Source organism: Pinus tabuliformis, chromosome 5_1 (genome assembly GCF_031772625.1).
Source record: "Pinus tabuliformis cultivar Carrire ecotype Pingquan chromosome 5_1, CPIR1, whole genome shotgun sequence".
Lineage (NCBI taxonomy): Eukaryota > Viridiplantae > Streptophyta > Pinopsida > Pinales > Pinaceae > Pinus > Pinus tabuliformis.
In genome coordinates this window covers 214,519,820-214,541,407 of record NC_142305.1, presented here as the reverse complement: position 1 = coordinate 214,541,407, position 21,588 = coordinate 214,519,820, and positions in this window count along the sequence as shown.

The window sequence follows — 21,588 nt, the reverse complement described above, 5'->3', positions numbered from 1 at the left end:
TGTTGTACTAGGAGTCCAATGGCTACAATCCTTGGGTACAATAGCTTTTAATTTTCAAGAACTTTTCATGAAATTTTCTGTGGAAGGAAAGGAAGTTGAATTAAGGGGTATTGCAGGGAAACCAGGAAAGATAATCAGCTCTAATGGCATGACAAAGCTTCTAAAAAAGGAGCAAAGAGGTGTAATTGCACAATTATGTTCGCTAGATGTTTCCACATTGGAATCATCTATTTCTCCAGATCTCCAAAAAGTCCTGGACAATCATTCCAAGGTATTTGAGACTCCCAAAGGTCTCCCACCTATGCGTGATCATGATCATGCTATTCATCTGATTCCAGGAAGTGTTCCTCCAAACATCAGGCCGTACAGATATCCATATGTCCAAAAAAGTGAAATTGAACGTATGGTTGCAGAAATGCTAGAGGCTGGTATAATTCAACCGAGTCAAAGTTCTTTCTCAGCTCCAGTAGTATTGGTGCACAAGAAGGATGGATCATGGCGCATGTGTCCAGATTATAGGGAGCTCAACAAGCTCACTATTAAAGATAAGTTCCCCATTCCTGTTATTGATGAATTACTGGATGAATTGCATGGATCAATTTACTTCACCAAGTTGGATCTTCGTTCGGGATATCATCAAATCAGAATGAAGATTGAAGACATTCCGAAAACACATTTAGAACTCATGAGGGTCATTATGAATTTTTGGTCATGCCTTTTGGCCTTACCAATGCACCTTCAACATTTCAAGGTTTGATGAATTCAATTTTCAAACCATTCCTTAGAAAATTTGTGTTAGTATTTTTTGATGATATACTAATCTACAACAAGTCTTGGAAGGATCATGTTGAACATGTTGACAGGGTGCTACAACTATTGGAGGAGAAACAATTATATGCAAAAAGATCCAAATGTTTCTTTGGAGTCCAGGAGGTGGAATATTTGGGTCATATTGTATCTCATGAAGGAGTTAAGGTAGACCCTAGCAAAATTAAAGCCATTAAGGAATGGAAAATCCCCACATCCATAAAGCATCTGCGAGGATTTCTTGGGTTGACAGGGTATTATCGCAAGTTTGTTAAGAATTATGGGAGAATAGCAGCACCTCTAACAACATTATTGAAGAAAGATTCATTTTCATGGACTTCGGAAGCAACAAAGGCCTTTGAACATCTTAAAGAGGCAATGTGCCAAGCACCGGTCTTAGCTACACCGGACTTCACAAAAACCTTTATTGTGGAATGTGATGCTTCAGGAAATGGAATTGGTGCTGTTCTAATGCAAGATGAAAGACCCATTGCTTTTGAAAGTCGTCCAATCAAGGGAAAGTTTTTAAACAAAGCTATTTATGAGAAGGAAATGTTGGCAATACTCCATGCACTTAAGAAATGGCGACCCTACCTAATGGGAAGACACTTCAAGGTAAAAACGGATCATGATAGCCTTAAATACTTTTTAGAACAAAGATTATCCTCTGAAGAGCAACAAAAGTGGGTCACAAAGATGTTGGGTTATGACTTTGAAATCATCTACAAAAAAGGGAAGCAAAATGTGGTGGCAGATGCACTCTCAAGAAAGGATGAGGATGTGGAAGCATTGTTGTGTGCCATTTCTATTATCCAACCAGATTGGATAAACGAAGCAAGGGAGGAATGGAAGAATGACGAAGAAGTGTGGGCACTTATTCAAAGCTACAACAAGATTCCAGTACTTCTGATACATTTAGCTGGAAAAATGATTCGTTATGGTACAAAGATCGCTTATACCTCTGTAAGAATTCCCAGCTAAAACAAAAGATTCTTATGGAATTGCACACTTCTCCCTTAGGAGGGCACTCAGGATTTTTAAAAACTTACCACAGGGTTAAGAAGGAATTTTTTTGGGATGGCCTTAAATCAGATATTCAAAAGTTTGTGGCGGAATGTTTGGTTTGCCAGCAAAATAAAGTTGAAACAATTAAGACACCAGGTCTATTACAACCTTTATCCATTCCAAGCCAACGTTGGGAGGAGGTTTCAATGGATTTTATCACAGGTTTACCCAAGTCTGAGGGAAAGAGTGTCATCATGGTGGTAGTTGACAGACTTACCAAGTATGCACACTTTTGTGCATTATCACATCCATTTAAAGCCAGTACAGTTTCTACTGCATTTATGGAAACAGTTCAAAAGCTACATGGAAACCCAAAGATTATTGTAAGTGACAGAGATCCCATTTTCACTGGAAATTTTTGGACAGAATTATTTTCTTGTCTTGGTACTCAGTTAGCTCATAGCTCATCTTATCATCCTCAATCTGATGGGCAAACTGAGATAGTAAACAAATGTTTGGAAGGATATCTTCGTTGCTTTGTATCTGATAAACAGACACAATGGGTCAAATGGTTGCCTCTAGCTGAATGGTGGTATAACACTTCCTTCCATACAGCAACAAAAATGACCCCATTTATGGCACTTTATGGGTATCAACCACCATCCATCACATCATATTTAAGAGAAAATTCTAAGGTTCAGGCAGTGGAACATCACATCGAACATCAACAACAAGTCCTCCAACTCTTAAAGGATAACCTCGTGTTGGCACAAAATAGAATGAAACAACAGGCAGATCAACATCGCAGTGAAAGAAGTTTTGATGTAGGTGATTGGGTATTCCTACGGCTACAACCATATAAGCAAATGTCCCTAAAGCAAGCTAAGAAGGATAATAAATTATCACCAAAGTATTATGGTCCGTACAAGGTGTTGGAAAAGATTGGTACTATGGCATACAAATTGGAGCTTCCTGCAGCTTCTCGATTGCACCCAGTTTTCCATGTTTCATGTTTAAAAAGGTTATAGGTGACAAGCTCCCAATTCAAACAATATTGCCAGAACTTGACGAGGAAGGAAAAATTATATTGGAACCAGAAGCAATCACAGAAACAAGAACTCGACAGCTACGAAATCGATCAATTTCAGAGTATCTTATCAAGTGGAAGAACTTATCCGCTGAAGATTCCACATGGGAGGATGAGAATTTTATGCAGAAGTATCCAGAACTGCTCAAGCGTTGAGGACAACACTTTTTTGAAGGAGAGGGGCATGTTGGGTCCCTATAATACTAGTGATTACCCCATTACTATTGTAGTTATACCCCCTATTTATATTGTTGTGCCCCTATTACCCCCATATAGAATCCCTCTATTGTTATTTTTGTGGCTTTATATTATTATTGTTAGGTCGGCTGGATTATATTGTGACTCCTTAGACTCCTATATATAGAAAGGAGGTTTTGTCATTTGTATCATCCAAGAATTGTTCATTTATGTAATGTAAAGGAGGTTGCCCCCTCGAAGAGGCTGAATTCTAAGGCGTGGATTTATCTTTTCTATCTTTTCTTGAGCTGGTTTCATAACAGACATGGTCCCCAATGGACCATCCTACAACTTGATACAAACTGCTAACCCTGAACTCAAAAAAGCATATTTGAAAATTCTATTTTCAAACATGTACCTTTCCATCGATGAATGCCACCCTGAAAATTGACTTTTGTTGCCGAAATGGACATCAGGTTCTTCTTGCGATCAAGTACATAAAATAAATTCTTGTAAATGAATCGAGTTACCCTCATTCAATTGAGGGGTAACATTCCCTACACCCTTTCCGAGATAGGTGGCATCGACTCCAAGTATAATCCCATGTTTGTTTCCGTCTCTACCAAATTAGAGAGAGCACCCTTCTATCCGATGAAGTGCCTTGAAGCACTACCATCAATAAGTTAGATTCCCAAAGAATCTGAAGGAGAGGGCCAATATAGGATGACGCTTCTTTATCTTATCAGAAACAACATTTGATTCTTCATACCTGGGGTTCCTTGCTTTCTTTGAAGAGTCGGTTATTTTCTTGATGACCTGCATCACCGATCATTCCTTCGATCATTGAAGATGTCCCTAGAATGATTGTTATCTTCATCAAGTGATGTGTCCCTGCCATTCAGACACTTCTTTGCATAATGGCCGAACAAGGCATCTGACTTTCCTTCCATCCTTAGATCCAGACTTCCCATTGAAGTGATCTTTAGGTAGGCCATTAGAAGCTTCCGCTGCGCCATTCTGATAATATTCTCTGCTTCAACTTCACCCTTGGTGACTTTGAAGAGGGATGAGGAATCCATTGATCCTATTGTCCTTTCCCAACTGTCTTCGATGATTGCTTTTTCACTCTTGCTTGGGCTTTGTCTTCACCTCAGCTCTGATACCATGTTAATTTTAGGTATGTTCTATGCTAGGAGAAATTTATTTCACTTTTCACAGTTAGCTCAATATCTTTTCCAGATTAGCAATCACATCAACATCATAGTAAATTGTAGATAGAACATAAACATAGATCGCAGAAGACAAGCCAAGACGAGAGGACACAAGATGTGGCGCTAGCTAGGGACAAACCCCAATGTGGGGAAACCCTTGATCAATTCTTCTTATATGTTCTTCAATAGTTCAACAGAAAGAGAGAGAGAGATAGTACATTTACAACAGAAGTCAACACTTTGACTTATCTAAATAAGAGCATAGATCATCTCTAAGAAGATGATACATGAGATAACTGAACTCAGTTGAAGACATGCTACTTCAACTGATTCTCCAAGGTGACTCTTTCACCTATCATTGTGTTGCACCTCGTCATCATGCTGCACCTCACCGTGCTGCACCATGCTACACCCATCATCACTATGTTGGACCTCATAACCATGCTGCACACATCATACTGCTGCACCTTATGCTACCACTGTTGTCCCATGTGCCATTGTTGCACCATGCTACCACAACTGTCCCATGTGCCATTGCTGCACCATGCTACCACAACTGTCCCATGTGCCATAGCTGCACCATGCTAGCCACTGCTGTCCCATGTGGCATATTGTTGTCCCACTGTTAGTGACATTGCCATTCCATGTTTGCCATACTGCTGTCCCATTGTTAGTCATTGTTGCTCCTATGATTGCTTGTTGTCCCACTGTTTAGCATGTTGTGCCATGTCATAGCTTGCTGTCCCAAGTACCAAGCTCCAGCAAGCACCATGTCCTGTTGTACCACTTACCATGTTGTTGTTCCATTGTTAGCATTCCTTTGCTGTTGTCCCATTGCACCATGCCACTTAGAGCAAGAGACTCTTAGCTTGTTCTTGAGAGGGTTAGCAATCATACTTATGCCCAAAACTTGATACTTTTACGCTGCCCTCAACTAGGGATCAATCTCTGTCCTAAATACTTTAGGATTAGATCTTCATCCTTGCAGTGATCACACTTGAGGGGGATTCTATGGTTGTTTTGAGCATCTTCTTTTAGAGGATTTGTCCCTCCTACTCGAGTTCCAAAACAACTACAGGAATACCCTAATTCAGACCTTCAAACCAATCCTCATATCTTGCGTTATGCCTGTCTTGAGACCTTCCCCTCAACGTTGATCTATAAACACTTTCAGCGTCCTTTCCTACAACAGACTGTGGCCCTCCTAGATCTCTGCTAATGAGATCTTGACTCTCTAATTAGGGCACCTGAAGCTGCTACAACTATACCCTAAAATCAACGTCAAACTCATCAAAATCTTTGCTTACCCTTCTCCTAACAGTTCTCCTTCGAGTGTTGCTTTTGAATGCTGTTCGAACCCTGTTCTCCCTTCCTTTTAGACCTTGTAGCCATCCTGAAGCTAGGGCACCATAGGCCTGCGGCTAGGGCACTATAGGCCTGCGGCTAGGTCACCCTTGGTATATTTAGGACAACGTATATCTTCTTCTTGACTATGGCTAGGACATCGTTATGGCCTCCATGCTTAAGCTTCTTTCCTCCTGCATTTAGGGCTTCATCATCTAGATTTCTCTTGCCACTAAAACCCATAACAAGTGGAGAGAAATCAAGAGAGAAGTGTGTGTAGAAATGACTATCAAGTCACCTCCTTTTATACTAAAACATTGAGCACATGTGTGGGTTGATACAAATTCATTGATTCAAACATAGATCTTCATCTAGATGTATGTTTTACAAAGTAACATTATCCATACAAATACAATTGTGACAATACATATTCAATGTTCATCATTGTTCCAATAGGAGAAAGACAAGATATTGTAGTTTTCCCATTAAGTCATCAAACTCAAATGTGTTACATAGGTATTAGCAATGCCAATGGCAAATAGAAATAGCAAATAAAAAACAACTACAAGCCTCAAGGCAGTAGGTAGCTCATTAGTCATCAATCCTCATCATCAAAATCAACATCACTATACTCATCATCATGGTCACCACTGATCTCCTCTGCTACATCCTCCTTTGTATCCATTGTCATCTCTGCATCCGCTCCTGTGGAGGATGACCCCTCTACAATATCACCATCATCAAAAGTGACAGGCTCTAGCACTAGCTCATTAAGATCCAAGTTGGCCAATGTCAACTCAACATTGTTGTCCAAATGCATATCATCAGGAAAGGCATCCCACATTTTTGTTTTTCCCTTCAACCACTAATCCCTCTGCCCTGTAAATAAGACAGGTTGGTGTGCACATGCATCATTGTCTCTGCCTTGAACTGCTCAAGCCTGTTTTTCTGGACACTATACAAATTCCCATATGTGCTCCAATTCCTCTTGCAACAAGAGGATGAAGTCACCTGAGACAGGAGCCTCATGGCTAATTGCTGTAGAGGAGGGCTTGTTTCCCAATGAGTTGCCCACCAAGAATAGGGCTTCTTAGCCCCCCTGTTTTTAATTACACCATATCTTGCAAATCGACCAGTGCCAGTGGAAAACTTTGCAAAGGCATCCTCCACCTCAACAAGGGATGATCTATCCTGAAAAATTCGCCTCAATGCATCTTTCCTCCCCTGTGAAATTTCCCCATCTATGTGAGGAGGGAATATGTGGGAAGGTCCACCATTCAGCCACTCATGGCTGTAGTATTTTGAGTTCAATGAGTGAGCCAAGCAATGTAAAGTTGTGCAATTCTTGTCCCATTCGCTGACAAGAATATCTTGTATGGTGTTGAAGAAGGCCTCTGATGATGTCTCATACTCGGGGCACTCACTCTGTAAAATAATGCTCCTCACAGACTCAATCATGGACTCCCTTCCCTCATAAACCTCTCCTAGGATGGGTTAGTCTGTATCTGCAAATCAAAGCAAGGAAATGATAGGGTCCATGATCTGAATAAGTAGATCTACCCTCTCCCACCAAGCATCATCTAATACTGTGTCCTTCACTTTTTTTTAGGCTACTTGATTTGTCTTTCTCCAAAACGACCAAAACTATAAAATAACTATGGCCCCAAGAGTGGTCTTGACCTTCCTCAACCTCTTCAACATGATGAATGAAGAGGCAAACTGTGTATCCACAATCAACAATGATAGATTGGTGTACTCCTTGTAGATAGTGAGGGCATTTGTATGATTTTGTACAAAGTTGCGGATGTGCCGTGCATCCTCAATAATGCTTCCAATCCAAAGCACATCAGAAGCAATAGATTTAAGTGCTAAATTCTAAGAATGGACAATGCAAGCTATCCAAAATACTTGTGGATATTTAGCTTCCACAATCATGCCAACAACTTTGCAAATAGGTGCATTATCTGTAATGATTTGCACACAATAATTAACACTTATATCTTCAATAACTTTAATAAACAACTCATCCATATATTGTGCATCCTTCTATTGTCCAAGTGCATCCACTGATTTCAAGGAAACTAGACCATTCAAGGAAGACACCATGAAGTTGATGAGTGGGTGCCGTGCTGGATCTGTCCATCCATCAGAAATAATGCTAACCCCAGATGTTGGCCATGCTGACTTAGTAGGCTCAAGCATTTTGTCCACCTCTTTCTTTGCATTTGTCAACAATGTGGTTCTAAGCTTCTCTAACCCAAGAGGCACATACCTTGATGGAACCCCTTGAGTTAGAGCTTGACATGTCTCTATAAATAAAGGTGAGCGTGCAATATTAAAGGATTTGAAGTTCTGATAGAAAAAAATGCAATGGTGAGATCAAGCTCTTCTCGTTTTTCTTTCTGAAAAATCATGTCCATTGGACCAAGTTCCATTGCCTTTCTTTTTGTTGCTTGTCCCCCACCAGAACTCTCAAATGGAAATTTGTTGCTGCTTTTCCTCAAAGATGTAAGGGGATCTTCATTCTTTTTTTTTAGACAAAACAAATTCCAACCCTACTACCTTAAATACCTATACAACCTTGCCATTTATAGCTTCAATCTATTCCTTAGAGGTGATGTCGAGGCTTTATTAATGAAAAGAGTTGGTTGGGAGGAGGGGTATTCGTATCAAACTCTCTATGCAGGCTATCCTCCTCGCTAAAGCAACATATATAATTCCCTCTTTCCTGAACTGAGCATAAAATGATTGCAGAGAGACTTACTGAGAATGACATATAGAGAGAATAGATACTAGGATAGGAAACAACTGACTTTTTGTTGCAGCCACCTTATACCAACATTGGCCTCTTTTTCCATTTACTTTCTTTTAGCTAAAGACACTTGTGTACATGCTACAATTCGACAACTTGGTAAAGCCAACAAATGAGATTTCACAAGGTAATATGTGCTCATAAAATGATTTTTTCAATAGTTGCATTTCCAAACAACATTGCCTCTTCCCTTCATCTTGTTGTCTGATCCTTGCTCTCTTGTGACATATTTCCACAAGGGATATTTGTTATCTTGAGGCTGTTGTCTTCCCTCAACATTTAAAGCTGTTGTTGCAGCCCCACTTGCAATAGAGAGAACACTTGCAGACCCTGCTGAAATTGGAAAAAGAGGAGCATTTCCAATGGGGACATTCTTCCTTTTCTTTTGCCCCTTCCCTGCTGCCTTTGATTGAGCTATGAATGTTGTAAAAAACTAAAGAAAAAATGCACATGCAAACTGCTGTAATAAAAATGTAAAAAAAAATAGAGAGAAAATGCACTTACCTATTGCTTGAATCACCTCCAAAATGCTCCCACACCTTTTGCTCTTTGCTCTCACATACCCACAACAAACCCACAACGAGAGAGAATGAGTATTGTGAAGTTAGAATTGCCCAAATCGGCCTTTTATGGTCGCACAGAGATAAAAAAAAAGCGGGACACATGCCCTGGAATTGGGACACGATCGTGTCCCGATGGGACATGCTCGGACACGATTCGGAGGACATGTGTCCCACCGAATCGTGTCTGATTCGACCGATTCGGGACACATGAGGCCTGGGGAATGGATCCGGTTTCTTAGTCCCTCACACAGTTTTTGTCTATAAGATTGAGGAATAGGCTTGCAGGGTTGCTTGTGGATTGCCCCTGCAGCGTTCTTAAAACCCACACACTTCACTGTTTCATGCAATGTTGCATTAATTGTTATCGGGATAATATTGGCATGAGGAAAAAATCGTAATTATTGGGAAAAAAATCGGGAAAAAATCTTTTGGTATAAAAATAGTCATTTTTTTCAAATTTTTTAATATCTAAACCATCTACAACATAAAAGAAATACATTGACATATAAATATGATAAAAGAACTAATATATAAGATTTTTAATATAATTTCTAGTGCTAAAATCACACATAACAGTGAATCATGTCAACCTCAAAATATCAACAAAAAATATAATAATGTATTTCATATCATGAGTCATAATGTCATATACAATGAAATGAACCAAATAACTCAAGTCTAATACCACTTATTTCCTTTCCCCTCTAGATGTAGATGTCGGTGGAGTTGGCAGGCCGCAGTAGACTATGGAGTCTGCTGTGCTCTAGACGCTGAAGAACTAGGAGCTACAGGAGGTAGACCACATTCTCTACGTGTGACAAGGGTAGCTTGGGTTGCCGCCTCCTCCTCAAAATATATATATATATATATATATATTTTCACGATAAAAATCGGGCAAAAAAAAATTTCATAGTACCACTCGCGATATTGTCGTTCTCATGAAAAACTTGCACTAAAATTTTCACAACATTGGTTTCATGCAGCCTAAAGGAATGGTTTGGAGATGATTTAAAGGCCAAGGCATTTTAAAAATAATAACTTTGTGTGTGTGGTGAAACCCCAATTTAAAGGGTTGTTATACTAGTGAGAATATTCCCTGCAGAGGATTTTTCAAGCCTAGTTTGATAAAGCCTCGGAATACTTAAGGACAAGAAATTGGGGTGGGGATTTATTCGCTACCATTTAAAGTTGGTGATTCTCGGCTATTTGTTGATTTGCGTTAACTCTTGAAAAATCTATCCAATTTCTCGTGCTGGTACTGAAGCTTTGTTTAAACAGAGACATGGAAGCCATGTTTATGGAATCCCGGAAAGAGACTCAAGTAAGGCGATTAATATGGTGAAAGGAAATTGTATGTTAGTAGAAAATGTAATGATACTTATAAGAGGGGACAAAGGACTCTGTCAAAGTAGGGAGGGGGTGGAGCATGCCACATCGCCCCCCTCCTTAATAATTGTGGGTGTCAGTGGGGTGGCCGCCACCCCAGAGTTCCCCTTCACATCAATCATCCAGCCCCATCGGTGTGTTTTCTTTTCTTCTGTGTGTTTTCTTTTCTTCTTTAAATTTAGCTAAAAGATCTATTAATATTGTACAAAAAGTATTACAAACAGAGAAATTTGCATCGTATTCTCCATGAGAACAACATGAGAGTTTTCAAAATAGGCAGACTAAGGCTGTTCTGAGGTAACAGCTAGTGTTTTGATTAACAAAAACTATATTATTGCTCTCCTGAGTCATCGGAATTGTTTATGACTAACATGACTGTATATATATCAAAAGGCAACATGACCTATGAAAGACAAAAACCTGGATTGGCAAAGGCTAATTATGAGTTCGAGTCAACCTTGATGAATATTGGAGATATGTCCTCTAGATTGGTCTGAGCAGCAATCTCAAACTGGATTAGATTGTCATACTTTTTATCTACATGGGCCAATTTAATTTCCTCTTCTAGTTCTTCATTTCTTGCCTCACCCCCAAATTTCATGGATTAGATTGTCATATTTTTTATCTACATGGGCCAATTTAATTTCCCTCGTAGCAGGTTCAGTTTGTTGAGGGCTTCATTCTGCTGAGCACCTCTTATCTCAATTGTCATGACGAAAGTCTCTTCACGTGCCAGTGAATTTTCACTAATTTCAAGAATTTAGTTTCTCGCTTTTCAAAAACTCGGTGTCCAGAATCCATTCAGATATCTCATCAACCTTCTCCCTGATGGCACCCTCTCAGTGATGGCCATGCCTCTCAGTGATGGCACCCTCCTCTCAACTGACTCCGCTACCTTTTTGTTCTCATTAAAAAAACTGCTATGGTAGGCCGTTGCTGCTTTTGTTGTCAAATACACACTTCATTTCCTAGGTCTGCCTCCGCACTTGCCATGACTGCATTCCCCTCGTTCCGTTTGCCGTTTGCCAACCATCTTTATCTGCTCAATGAACAACTTGAATGGCCTCTCAAGCAGAGCCCCCTGGAACCCACTGGATGAGAGCCCGAGTCACTTCTTTGAGAGCCCACTTGGAATTCCAAAACGTCCATTTCAGCACAGCCAGGTTGCCCTCTAGCATAATTATCAAGTGCACAGTCTATCTTAGGATATCAACCTCTACCTTGTGTCCATGTTGAATGCCATCGTAAATGCCAAGATCAGAGCTGCAGAGCCTTTTAACCCTCAATGTATTCATCATAACCGCTTCCATTTCTGCACTTGCTTCAGCCATGATTATGCAAGTACCAGTATGTCATCGACGAAGGTGGACAACCCATAATTGTCTTCGTCTTCTCCACGTTCTCTCTTGTTGCTTCCTGCTCTTCACACTAGCTAGACATTAGCTTAGCCTATAGAGACTCACTGGCCTCATGGTTGCTCCTCCCTAACACGTCCCACCCTTTAATGGATATTGTAACTTGAATTAAATGTAGTTTATTCAATGTTTTGTGATTCACTTAATATAAAAAATGTTTTTATGAATTTAAATTATCAATCATAAACTTTGGAATTGAAATTATTACTCATAAACTTTTGGCATACTACAATTTGATTAATGAGAGAGTTGGTGAAAGTGGTTTGATTCATAATCCTTATTCAAGGAAAATCACGTCACTTAAACTAATTTGTCAATGGTATGTAAGGGGATAAGTTTTCACTCTTGTAAGATGCTCTTCGGTATAGGTTGTCAACTTGTTTCTTTGTATTAAAGGAAGACACGCTTTTAACCCATCATAAGTAGTATTAGATCTTACCTCTAGGATAAAAAAGTGATTTTAATTTATCTAGAGTTTGCAAGAAAGCCAAATATCCCATACTATCGTTGCTAAGGCTACAACAATTGGGTCATGTCTTTTCAAGTAGCATTTATCCTTTTGTCTCATACACGAGATTTGATCACTAAGGCTATAACTAGGGTCATGTGTTCAAGTAGCATCTAGACTTAGTCTTGTACACGAGATCTGACAGTGTATGCAATTGTAGTTTAACCTCTTATCTAGCATATTGATATTGTTTCTTGGTTGCATTTGATATTGTATTTTGGAAGTCATTGAAAAATTATAAATATGCATTCATAGCCTTCCATAAGAAATGCCTTTTACTAGGTCACAAATCATAAATACAATTTCATAGATAAAAATTGATTTTTTTGTACAACTTTGAGTGAGTCTAATGGGTAAGAAAATGTGTTTTGTTCAAAACCAGAAAGGGGTAGAGTCTGTACATATGTTGAATGATTAATATGGGTTGCTTGTGATGAGGCTTGAATGGTAGCCACACCCATATGGGAGTGTCTTTGAATGTCTTCGCCCTTGCCAAGTCGCAAGTTCTTGTTAGTATTGACTTGCACGCTATTGATATTAGCTACACAAATTTTTGTTTTTAAAAAAATGGTCTTTCTCATGAAAGCAAAATTATATTTAAATGCCTCTTAGCAAAATCCAAGATTTCTTGTCATATTTCTATGTTTATCATTATTCACTTTTTGATGATATGACTACTACATATATCATGAGTGAGACCTCGGGTCACAACTTGAAGGTTAGCAACATATTAGATTGGTAAGTCATTTGTTAATATAATGAATGTATTTTTTCCTCCAACAAAAAAAAATCACAACCTCTATTCATATGTAGACTAGAAATTACATTACTAAGAGACTAATGTACATTTGGATTCAAAATCATGTCTAGCTGTATTCTAGTACCTTGTTAATCCAAACAAATTCTCTATCCATATTATTTACTAAATATTATATTAAAGGCTAAAACTAGCACAAACACATTAACAAAATGGTTGATATGCGTTGGTCAATGTCATTTTGCACCTTATAGAACTAATGGCATCAATCTACATTTGAAAGGTGGAAAATGACATCGATCGACGTATATCAACCTTTTATATGTTGTTTGACACTATTTTTGAAAGGTATAAAATATTTTCAATTGGTGTATATAAACCACTTTATTAATGTGGTTGTGCTAGTTTATAGCTAACGTGCATGGGGAGGATTTGTACACCATGGTTGACTATGGTTAAATATGGTCGAGTTATGGTTGACTATGGTTGATGAGGGCTTAACATCGTTGATCATGGTTGTTGAGGTTTGATTGTGGTTGACTATTGTTGATGATGGTTGATAAGGGTTAATATGGTTGACAAGGTTGATGAGGATTGACCATGGGTGCCAAGGGTTGAGTATGGGAAACTATGGTTAAATATGGTTGATCATGGATGACCATGGTAACCATGGTTGAGCATTGTGGAGTTGGTTTGACCATGTTAACTATGGATGAACTTGCTTGAGTAGGGGTGAACATGGTGGACCATATTAACCATGGACGACTATGGCGAACATGGTTGACTATGGAGACCTCATGGTTAACTTTGGTTGATTATGGTTGAATATGGTTAGATATGGTCAAGTTATGATTGATTAGGGTTGACCATGGTTGACTATGGTTGACTATGGTTCAAGATGGTTGATAGTGGATGACTATGGTTGACCATGGTTGGTGATGGTTGAAGAGGATCAACCATGGTTGTTAATGGTTCACCACGATTGACAGGATTGATGAGTATAGATCATGATTGACCAAAGGTTAATGAGGATTGACCATCGGTGACAAGGGTTAACCATAGTCGACTATGGTTAAATATGATTGACCATGCTAATCATGGTCGATCATTATTGAGTTGGTTTGACCATGGTTGAACTTCTTGTCCATGTTTGACCATGTTTGTGGTTAGTTTGTTTGACCATGGATGAGCTTGTAAGAGCTTGGTTAATTATGGTAAATTACGTTTGACTATGCATGAACATGGTTGGCAACATTTAACTATAAATGAATATGGTTGAGCATGTTGACTATGCTCAAATTGGTTGACCATGGATGTCCATGGTGGCCATGGTTGAATATGGTTGATTAAAGTTGAACTTATTGACCATGTTTGTTCATCACATGTGACGTTGATTTTTGAATGTTACATTACGACATTAATTTTTGTTTGTCACATTGTGATGTTGTTTTTTGTTTTTCACATTGGGACATCAATTTTTTGTTTGTGAAGTTGTCTGTGATCCTACAGGCTTGACATATGGCTTGAGGAGCTGCGACTTAGGGGCATCTAATCCATCAAAGTCACCAGGGGATCACGCCCGACCTGGGCCACACCAACCCTAAGTTGACTGGATTTTTTTAGCATGTCTCCTCCCCTAACACAAGGCACAACCACCCCGCATAAAGTTTGATCTTGCGTCACCTTGCTAATGAGGCCTATCCTCAACCAGTTGTGCTAGTGGGACTTGACATTAATTTTATCTATTTGAAAGTAACTTTTTATTTTCTTTGAATGAAAGAAGGGCCTTGTGCAAAGCTCCAATTGAGCTTGGATGCCCCTTGGGATACTTTAATTCCCCTAAAGGTGGCTTCCATCCTTAACCCTTCCCCATGAGATTTGAACCTGTGATCTAGTGGGGACTAAACCCCACATAAAGCAATTGATCTAAACCTCACGAGTTACATTGGGACATTGATTTTTATGTCAATGTGACATTAATTTTTATTTGTTACATTGTGAAGTTGATATTTGTTTATCACGTTGTAGTGTCAATATTTGTTCACCACATTGTGATGTTGATATTTATCTTGCATCACAACGTCAATATTTGTTCATCACATTGTGATATTGATATTTGTTTCAAATTATGACATCAATATTTGTTCATCACATTGTGATATTGATATTTGTTTCAAATTATGACATCAATATTTGTTCATCACATTGTGATGTTGATATTTGTTTCAAATTGTGACATCAATATTTATTCATCATATTGGAATGACAATTTTTGTTTGTCACATTGTAACATGAATTTTTGTTTGTCACATTCTGACATTGATTTTAGTTCATCACATATGATTGTTGATTTTGTAGCTTCAGAGGGTCTTCATCACAGGGTTGTGCCTTGGCATGTACTAGATAAGTCCTTTTTAGGTGGTTGTTCAAGAGGAGCAAGTAATAGGATCTTCTTTCCAAGTTTTTAACTAAGAAAAAGTAAATTGATTAATTATTTAATTAATGTAGCATTTTGATTAATGTTTATCTAAGGATAAGTATTAAATTATTTGACTTAGATCTAATCTTCAACATTGATCTAAGAATGCTGGGATTTAATCATAGTCATCTACCTCTTTAGATATTAGGGATTTGACTTATGGAGAAATTATAAAGAGAAACTATGGAAGATGATGAAGACACATTACACTGCCATTTTTGAGATAGCAATTCTCTCAAGGAGTGAGAGACTCCAGGGGTGCAGGGAGTGGAAAATGATTGCAACAAGGAAATTTTTGGAGCAAATTTCAGGGAGGTCGAATCCATGAGAGAGGTCAAACTATCCAGGAGGACTGATTTTTCTCAAGTGTGTAGGGGTTGTTTGAAGGGAGAAAGAGGGGCTAAGTTTGCTGGTGAGGGAAGCCAAATTCTCCAAGTGCTAAAATCTTACAGGAGAGTCGAGTTCTAGGGGGTTGAATTCCTTAAGGTCGATTTTCCAGAGGGGTTGATTTGCAAGTTTCAAGAAACTATAATTTTTCTATGTATTTTATGTGGGTCTAGGCCCTAATTTTGCTGAGTAATATAAAGTGAAGGAAGATTGTCTTGGGAATAAATTTTTGTTGTTGTGTAATTGATTTTCCTATTTTTATTTTGTTGCAAATTTAATTTATGAACGTTGAAATACCAATGAATCTATTTTCCAACGATTTTCATATTTTATTGAATAAATAATTTCTAGGTATAAAATAATTGTTGAGGTATAAATAAATCAGATTTGGTATTGGATATTTAACAATGCCACCATTTTTTTTAATCACATTGTGACGTTGATTTAAGTTCATCACATATGACATCAATTTAAGTTCATCACATATGACATTGATTTTTCTTCATCACTCATGATGTTGATATTTGTTTGCCACATAGTAATTTTGACTTTTGTTCGTCACATTGCATTGTCAATATTTGTTGGTCGCATTGCAAGTCAACTTTTATTCATCACATAGTGACATTAATTATTGCTCATTACATTATGACATTGATTTTTGTTCATCAAATTACAGTGTCAATATATGTTCATCATATTGTGATATTAGTTTTTGTTTGTCACATTGAGACATTGATTTTTGTTCGTTATATTACGAGGTCCATTTTTTGGAACAAGGTTGAACTTAATCATGGTTGAGCTTATTTGAACATGGTTGTCTATGGTCAACTGTGGTTGACTATGGGTAAACATAGCTGACCATGGTTGTCAATTTTTAACTATAGATGAATATGGTTGACTATGTAATCATGGATGACCATGGTTGAATATGGTTGCACTGTTGACCATGTTAGTACATGGTGACCCTATTTGACTATGGTTGAGCTTATTTGACCATGGTTAACTATGGTCAACTATGGGTGTTTATGGGTGAACATGGTCGTTAATGCTTAACTATAGACGAATATGATTGTTAAGTTTAACTATAGATGAACATAGTAGACCATATTGACTATGGTTAACCATTATTGAGTTGGTTGACCATGCTTTAACATTATTGAGCTTGTTCGACCATTTTTGAGCTAGTTTGACCATGGTTGACCATTGTAGAGTTGGTTTGACCATCCTTGGACTTCTTTGACCATGGTTCTCAACATGTAGTTATAGATATATATGGTTGATCATGTTGACTATGGTTGATTGTGTTGAACATGGTCACCATGGTCAACCATTGCTGAGCTAGTTTGACCATGGTTCATGGACAATCATGTTTGACTATAGGTGAACATGGTTGACCATGGTTGGCAATGTTTAATTAGATGAGTATGGTTTACCATATTCAGTATGTATGACGATGGTGAGCATGGTTGACCATGGTCACCATGTTACATGGTCATACCATATAATCATATAATAATGATAAAACGTAAAATGTTAATATTTAAAAAAAAAATAGCTATACATAGAATTTACCATTGTTTTAAAAATTATCAGTTAAAAAAAATAAATAAATAAATAAAATGCCATTCAATATATCAATATATGATTCTTTTCTACCTTATTAGACATCAACACTCTTGAAATCACTCTTTTTTAAATAGTAAAATTAATATTTTTAATATAAAATAGTAAAAATTGGTTATTATTAATATATAGACGCATACATGATATTTGGTCTAGTATAAGTGAGTACATGAGTGTTGGGCTAATTTATTGACTAAATTAACACAAGTATTTAATTATCAATCCGGGTTTGTAAAACTTGGAGGCAAATCCATTGTATATGGACATCAGATATAATCAAGTTTAGAAGATAAAATTTGAAGATTTAAAGAAGTACATATTACAAATATAAACCTATTTTAACAATTCCTAATTCATTTATGTAATATATGAGGGAAGAGGCTCCTAACTTAGGAGAACTAGGTTGTCCTTCCCTACAATACTACTTTCATGAAGATAAATCTAAGAGCACTAATTAACAATGGCTTATGATGCAGAAGATGTAAAAGAAGAGGCTCCTAACTAAGGAGGTCCAGATTGTCCTTCTTCACAATCCTACTATATCACAATCACCATTGCTTCAAACAAGAAATGCAGAAATAACTTCAAATGAGAAATGGAGAATGAAATTCAGTTTTAGTTCAAGATCAAATAGAAGGAGAATTTAACTTAAATTCCTTTGTGTCCCTTCATATGTAGATTAGAATTAAACCAATATTCATTCAGCAATCATCACACATCTAAATACATTTGAAACAAAAACTAGTCTATGAAAACTATGAAAATTGAACCAAGAAGTGTACTTAGCTTGGTGTGGGGGCCCTCCACCCTTGCCTTGCACACTTGAAGAAATCTCAGCTACAGCAACTTTAGTAAATCAACCAAGCATGAACAACAAATTGGAATGAAACAAGTTCTTCAAATTAGCTCCCAACTCCAATTATACAAAAGTTACATACAAATTTCCCATTACAAAAGCCATCAAAGTCTTGGCTTTAAATAGAGGTTTAATGAAACAAACTGATCTATATTATCTCTAACACTCATATCCACCTATCTAAGTCGAACTCATCCAATCCATCCCAAGAAATATGGTCAATCCCATAAAATCTCAAAACTGCCCTATTTCCTAGGGATTTTCTGGTGACTAGTCATGTTTGACCAGCCTTGACCGGGCCTAATAAAGCTTGTTCTGGCCGAACCAAGTGGAGTTAGCTTAGTCCTAGTTCCCAAGCTGTCCATCCATGCATCAAACTCGAGCCCAAGTGTCCTGCAAACATGTCATCCACATAGCTATTACGGGAATTTCTGATTCAGTCCAAAATTGCACTTGAAACTCAATTTTCATAAAAACTTCTAGAAATTGCAAAATTAAAATTAAACACCTGAATATGCATAAAATACATCAAAATGAGATTGATGTGATGGAAAATGGATGGAAAATATAAGGATTAAGTAGGTTTCCCTAAGCAAAAATAGACCAAAACTGAGGCCCAACAATGAGACTGCCAACTAAATATTGAATGATGCTATATTTAATGGTAAGAGTTTTGAGTTGTGGAAACTCAAGATGGAGGATCTGCTAGTGGATAAAGATTAGTGGGTCACAGTAGATCTGGGTACAAAACCAACGACAATGTCAGCTGAAGATTAGGTGACATTGGATCGAAAGGCAAAGAGCACAATACGATTGTGTATCTCAAATTCAATATTGTTGAATGAATCAGGGGAAGCTTCAACGAAGGCTTTGTGGGACAAGTTAGGGACTTTGTACCAATCTAAGTCTCTAGTGAATAAACTATTCCTACGGAAAAAACTGTATAACCTAAGGATGAAGGATGGATACTCGGTGACAGAGCATTTGAACGCCTTTAATACTATGGTAAGCTAGTTGTTATATGTTGATATAAAAATTTCATATGAAGATAAATGCATCAGTTTGTTGTGTTCTCTACCAGATTCATGGGATAGTCTAGTTGTTGCAATATGTAGCAATGCGACTGCCTTACAGTTTGATGAAATAGTCTCATCCTTGTTGTCGGAGGAGATGAGATGGAAAAATACAGAGGGCCATAATGGTGATGCCTTGTCTGTACAAGGACGGTCCTAGAACATAAACAAAAATAAATCCTCGAGTGGGAGATCTAAATCTAGAGGGAGATTTAAATCTCTAGGAAAACCTATAAAGGTGTGCTGGAAATGTGGAAAGGAAGGGCACTTCAAAAAGGACTGTAGATCTAAAGCTCTTGAGAAAGGAAAGTGATCTGATGATGTTATTTCTGTAGAGGCGAAAACCACCTCAAATGAAGGTGGGGATGTGTACTTGGCTTCTTCTTCAAATACACATGTAGATCATGAGACATGGTTGATTGATTTAGGTTTATCCTTTCACTTCACTCCCCACAGATAATGGTTCTGCGAGTATGATAAATATGATGGTGGTGATGTATTCTTGGGGGATGACAAGAAGGCTAGAATCGTCGGTCGTAGAAAAGTCAAGTTGAAGTTGCAAGGTAGAAGAATTAAAATACTTTCGGGTGTTCTGCATATTCCCGCATTGGCTAGAAATCTGATTTCTGTAAGCAAGCTGGATGATGCAAGTGTAAAAATAGTGTTTGAGAAATATACCTGCAAGATGTTCGGGGAGCACTGATATTGATGAGGGGATTTTGGATTGGCACTTTGTATAAGTTTAAGGGTAGCACTGTTATTGATGGGTGCAACAATTATGTGGTTCTTGAAAGTGGAGCAAAACATCTAGTGGTCTTTAGAGAAAATACCATGTTGTGACATCAAAGGCTTGGACATATTGGAGAGAAGGGCCTTTGAATACTTCATGGTAATGGCATAGTAGAAAGTATGTCTAATTTCTCTTTGGATTTTGATTTCTTTGAGAATTGTGTATATGGGAAGCAAAATCAGGTGAGTTTCCCCTCTGGTGCTAAGAGGGCGAAATGAATGTTAGAGCTTGTGCATAGTGATGTGTTTGGACCTATGTCAGTTCCATCACTGGGTAAGTCTATGTACTATGTATCATTTATAAATGACTTCTCAAAGAATACATGGATATATTTCCTCAGGAAGAAATTTGAAGTCTTTGACATGTTTAAAGAATTTAAGGCTACAATGGAAAACCAAACAGATAAAAAGATAAAGGCACCGAGGACAAATAACGGTGGAGAGTTTTGAAAGAAGGAAATTTTAGGAATTCTGTAAGAAGTGTGGTATAACATTAAAAAAGACCACTCCATACACACCTCAACAAAATGGAGTTGCAAAAAAAATGAACAGGACGTTGATGGAAAAGGCGAGAAGCATGCTTAGTGGTGTCGGGTTAGGAAAATAATTTTGGGTAGAGGCGGTGGAGACTGCATGTTACCTGGTCAATAGATCACCTTCATTAGCGTTGAAGGTTAAGACTCCACAAGAGGTATGGACTGGTAAGAAACCCTCTCTTTCACACCGTAGGGTATTGGATGTGATGCATATGTACATGTTCCAAAGGAGAAAAGAACCAAGTTGGATAGTAAATCTGAAAGGTGCATCTTTATTGAGTATAAAGATGGTTTAAAATGTTATAAGATTTGGAACCTAGAAACAAGGAAGGTTGTGTACAACCGCGATGTGGTGTTTAGAGAGGTAAAAGATGTTACTAAACATGAATTCCTACCAAAGGGACATGAGAAGATATTGTTTGAGTTAAAGGAGGAGGAATCAAAGTCTACATCAGAAAAGGAATCAAAAGATAAAGAGCCAAAAACTCCAGTTGTGAGAAGGTAAGTTCGAGAACGAAGGCAAGAATAAAGGTATATTCCAGCGTCTTTCTGTTCAAATTTTGCTTTATCTATTACTGATGATGATCCCATAATTGTCAGGAAAGCAGTAGATTTAGAGGATGGAAAACTCTGGAAAAAGGCCATAGTTGATGAAATGGCATCTTTGCACAAAAATGAGGCTTGGGATCTGGTGGAGTTGCCGATTGGAAGGAAATCCATTGGCAGCAAATGGCTTTTTAAGAAGAAGATGGATGAAGAAGGCAAGGTGGAGA